Consider the following 5,447-nt stretch of genomic DNA (forward strand, 5'->3'; position numbering starts at 1 on the left):
AAGCTAAGAGGATTATATGTCACGTATTTCAATTAGTTCAAGTAATTAGCAATTTAGGAGAAATTTACTTTCAAGCTGTTGTTAAAGTGAGATAACTCTGTCGAGAATCATGAGATGAAGAACAAAAGCAATCCTTGAAACTGAATCAATACATTAATTAAAATAGAAAAGTAATAGTCTTAATCTATAGAAATAAATAGAGCTCCTAACCTTAACCATGGAGCTTTAGTGGCTCATGACTTACAGAGAGAACAAGGGTTTCAAAAATTGTGAAAGTGCGAAAGTGAGAAGATCCTCCCAAAGGGTGTATCTTTTCCCTTTTATATCTAACCTAATTTGATTTGAAACTAAAATAAAATAATAAATTCTAAACCTAAAATATTTTCTTTGTAAATAAAAATTACAAAAATAAAAGATAAGATAATAAGAAAAAATCTAAATCCACTAAAGATGCTCCTTTGAAGAGGTTGGATCCGGATTGATTGGCGCTAAATGCCAGGTGTGGCGTTTAGCACCCCCAGAGGCAGAAAGCCCTCCTTAATTCGCTGGTTACTGGCGCTGAATGCCAACTTGGCGTTTAGCGCCCAAAGGGGTAGCTCGGAAGTTCTCCTTTTTGCTCAAAACTCTGTTGAATTGATCCGAATTTCACTTGAAATAATAAAAACACCAGAAAAACTCAAAGTAACATAAAGAGGATTTTAACACTAAAATATAATTAAACTTACTAGATTCTAATGAAATTTAACTGAAAAATAAGTCGAAAACGGGTATAAGATGCTCACGCATCACAACACCAAACTTGAACTGTTGCTTGTCCTCAAGCAACTAAAACAATATAGGACTGAGAAGAGAAAATGCCTAAGACTTGAGTGTTCATTAAAGCTCATATCCAATCACTGAGTGGGGCTAATGACACTATAATTCTGAGTAGGTTTGGCTTCTCACTATCCTTTGAAGCTTAGAGATGTTGATATCCTTCAGAACCAGAACTCGGATGATATTATGGATTCTCTTCTTTAGGCTCTAATTAATCCTTGAAAAAAGCATTTTCTTTTCTTTTTTTTTTGGTGCTTTGCATCTTGAGCCTAGCCATGACTCTAAGTGTTTTGTCCTCAAGCTTAACTTGATACAACAACACCACAAGCACTTAACTGGGAAACTTTTTTGAGTTCTAATCTTTCTTTTTATTTCTCCCAGACATTGGTGCTCATAGCTTTTGGCATACTCTATAATTGGACTTGGTCTTGACTCTTAGTGTTCTGTCTCAAAGGTTACTTGACACATTCACACTACAAGCATATAGTTAGAAAAATAACTCATTTGAGTTTTTAATCATTTTAGACCTTCCTAACCATTGATGCTTAGAGCCGTGGGCCATTTTTTTATTTTTATTTTCTTTTTACTGTTTATTTTGCTTCAAAAGCCAATTTCTTACTTACTTTAGAGAATCCATAATACTTCTCTAAGTTCCTATACCTCAGGAATCAATATTCTTAACTTCAATATTTAATATGCACTTTTTAGTTCATACATTCAGAATTATAGACAATACCACCACATCAAAGTAATCAGAATAACTCATAATATATAACTTAAGTTTCATGTATTTTACTACTTTTTTTCTTTTTCTTTTGATTTTTCAAGCTTAGTGAGTAATCCATGAGACATTTTTCAAAATAAAAGTAAAACATCAAAATAAAAAACTAAACTAGAAAGCAATAAAATACTACTACTAATCATTCAAAGGCTTTCAAACAAAAGACAAGTAATAAGGTAAAGCACTAAAAACAGAAAATAGAATAAGTAGATAGTAATGAAACTCAACTACCTCAGTCGTGATGGCTGCTGCTCTCTCCTAGAAATCCTCTCTGGTGCTTCAGCTCATCCAAGTCGTGCCTCTGCCTCAGCTGCTCCTTTACTAGCTGATTGAGGAGTGCTGAATGGTCTTGATGCTCAATTCTCAGCTAGTCAACAGAGGATGTAGACTACCCAATAGATGCTGCTAGCTGATTGATGAGCGAATATTTTATACGCTTTTTGGCATCATTTTCATATAGTTTTTAGTATGTTTTGTTTAAGTTTCATTAAGTTTTCATAGGTTTTAGTGCAAAATTCACATTTTTTATTCTACTTTAAGTTTGTGTGTTTTTGTACAATTTAAGGTATTTTCTGGCTAAAATTGAGGAACTGGAGCAGAAGTCTGATTCAGAGACAAAAAAGGTACTGCAGATGCTGTCCGGATCTAACCTCCAAGCCAAGACTTATCAGGTGGGTGCTGCTGCTACAAGAATTTGATATTAAAGTGAGAGATAGGAAAGGATGTGAGAACCAAGTTGCAGACCATCTGTCAAGACTACCACTAGAGATCAACCAGGATGCACGACAACCAGTGAATGAGAAGTTCCCAGATGAACATCTTCTTCAAGTCCAACAAGCACTTGGTTTGCTGATATTGTAAACTACAAGGTGGGAAGAAGGATTCCTCAAGAGTTCACCAGGCAACAAGTGAAGAAGTTGCTCAATAAAGCCAAGAAATTCTTGTGGGATGAGCCCTTCTTATTCAAGAGGTGTTCAGATGGAATGATCAGAAGGTGCGTTCCTGAAAATGAAATGAGGCACATATTGTGGCATTGTCATAGTTCAACTTATGGTGGACACTTTGGGCCAGAAAGAACAGCTGCTAAGGTGCTTCAAAGTGCTTTTTATTGGCCATCCATATTCAAATATGCCAGAGAATTTGTGCACCAATGCAATGAATGCCAAAGGGCTGGAGGACTAACAAGGAGGAACGAAATGCCTCAAAACTTCATTCTAGAAGTGGAACTGTTTAATCTCTGGGGCATAGACTTCATGGGACCGTTTTCCCCCATCATATTCCTTCAAATATATATTGGTATCAGTGGAATATGTCTCCAAATGGGTAGAGGCCATATCAACAACTACATGTGATGTGCCAATTATTCTTCAATTTCTTAAGAGACACATCTTTACCAGATATGGGGTGCCTAAAGGCCTTATTAGTGATGGTGGCAGCTACTTTTGTAATCGACAAATGGAAAAGCTGCTCCACAAATATGGGGTAATTCACAAAGTGGCCACACCATACCACCCTGAAAACCAATGGCCAGGCTGAATTGGCAAACAGGGAACTGAAGAGAATCCTAGAGAAGACGGTTGGAGTCACAAGAAAAGACTAGGCAAGGAAATTGGATGATGCTCTATGGGCATGTAGAACCGTATTCAAAACCCAAATTGGGAAGTCACCCTTTCAGCTAATCTATGGCAAATCCTATCACCTTCTTGTGGAGCTAGAACACAAAGCTTTCTGGGCCACTAAGCTACTCAATCTTGACTCTCAAGCAGCAGGAGAGAAAAGGCTATTGCACTCAATGAGTTGGATGAATTCAGATTGGAAGCTTATGAGAATGCTAAGATATACAAGGAGAGAGCTAAAAGATGGCATGACAAGAAAATCTCAAGAAGGGAACTTGAACCAAGTCAACAAGTGCTGTTATACAACTCCAGGCTCAAGATTTTTCCTGGCAAACTCAAGTCCAAATGGACTGGTCCTTATCTGATGACTAAAGTACTCCCATATGGCAGTCTTGAACTTCTGAATGAAGCTACAAAGGACACTTTCACAACAAATGGTCACAGAGCAAAGCATTACCTGGGAGGACCTTGGAACAAGGAGGATAGCATTCATGAACTGAGTTAAACAAGAATGGAGGATGTCAAGCTAATGACGATAAAGAAGCGCTTGTTGGGAGGCAACCCAACCAGAAGTAACGTTCTTTTCTTTGTTGTATCAATAAAAGAGTTAAGTAGATTTATCTGTATTGTAAGGAGCTAAGTTTGGTGTTGCACAACAAAACAATTTAAGGGTGAATGTGTAATTCTAAGTTTGGTGTTCCACCACAGATTTCATTAAGAACTCATTGCAACCCTCAGCATGACTAGTCACTAGCTCCAAACAATCAAAGAAACTACTTAACATGTGTTTAGTTTCTAGTTCATAGTGTGTTTTCTAGCTCATAGTTAGTTTTCTTAATAAAAGCATAAGGTTTCATGTGTATGATTAATCTGCTGCATAATAAACATTGACAAGGAACTAAGTTTGGTGTTCACGCAACAAAGTAAGTTCAAAAGCCTAGAGCCATTCATGCATGCTAACCATTTTTCAAGTGCTTGGAGGACAAGCAACTTCAACTATCATTGCAGAAAGTCATTCAATTTCTTGGAAGGGCTATGCATCATCGCTAAGAAGAAGACAAAAGCAAAAGGGGAGGATAAAAAACCAAGCAGGAAGACACCAAGAGGTTGTATTGTTGCCTATCTATTTCTGCTTTGAAGTGCTCTAAATTGGAAGTCTAAATGTACCCCTGCTGATTAGTTTAAGTTGTTTGCATTCTGTTTGTTACTGTCTTTTAATTGTCAATTAAGTGTGCTAGGTGCCTGCTTCATTTTCATCTGCTTAAATGTATGCCTTGTCCCTTTTACTTTCAATTGAATAAAAGAAAATGTTGAAACAGAAAGTGAAATAGTCCAATTTGATAGGAAATAGAATAAGTTACAGTGGTGGTTTAGGTTTGAATGTTTAGCAAGCTCACTAATAAAAATGAAGGGTAGAATGTCTCTTGAGTATGAACTTGGCTATTGTCTGTGAACCCTGAATGAATAAATCTCCTTAAAAGAAAGAAAGAAACAAAGAATAAGCTAGACACCAATAGCTCAACCCTTAAGACACATGCCTGTAGTGCTTTTGTACTAGGATCTGCTTGGATAATTAGGTTCTAAGGAGTGTTTTAACACTTGGTAACTTGGGTTAACTAACCCGGGATTATCAACCGAAAGTCCACTATTAAGAGCAACCTAGTTACAAGGCATTTAGTGACCCAAAGAGGTGCTGGGCATCAATGTCTCTAGAATTAAATTGTGAGCCAAGTGTCTGTGGTGGGTATGTGTTGAGAAGAGGCTTGAGTTAGTAGGTCTGAGGGGTACTTCATCACCCAACACCTTGAGCCAACTGGATCGGGAGTGTTGACTGAAAACTTACTTAAAAAGCTGCCTCAAATACAGAACACTTAGCTGCAAATAAAGTATAAGTTTCTAAGCAAAAGAAAGAAAAAAAATCAAACATCAAGGATCAGTGAATAACAAGGTTTCATAGCCGCACCATAGTTAAACACTTAAAGAGATATCTCAAACCTGGAAACCAATAAAAGTAGAGCTTCGAATATATCCTGCATGAAACCCCATGAACCTAGACTAAGTGCTTTCAAATAAGGACATATATGCTTATCTGTGTTCATTCATTTTTCTCATGTTTTACTACTTGCTTGTGGACAAGCAAGATTTAAATTTGGTGTTGTGATGACAAGTCATCTTAGGCTAGTTTTCATTAGGTTTCATGCACTTTCTTGAGCAATAAGTAAGTAATTGGATTG

The sequence above is a fragment of the Arachis hypogaea genome, chromosome 15 (assembly GCF_003086295.3).
Source record: "Arachis hypogaea cultivar Tifrunner chromosome 15, arahy.Tifrunner.gnm2.J5K5, whole genome shotgun sequence".
Lineage (NCBI taxonomy): Eukaryota > Viridiplantae > Streptophyta > Magnoliopsida > Fabales > Fabaceae > Arachis > Arachis hypogaea.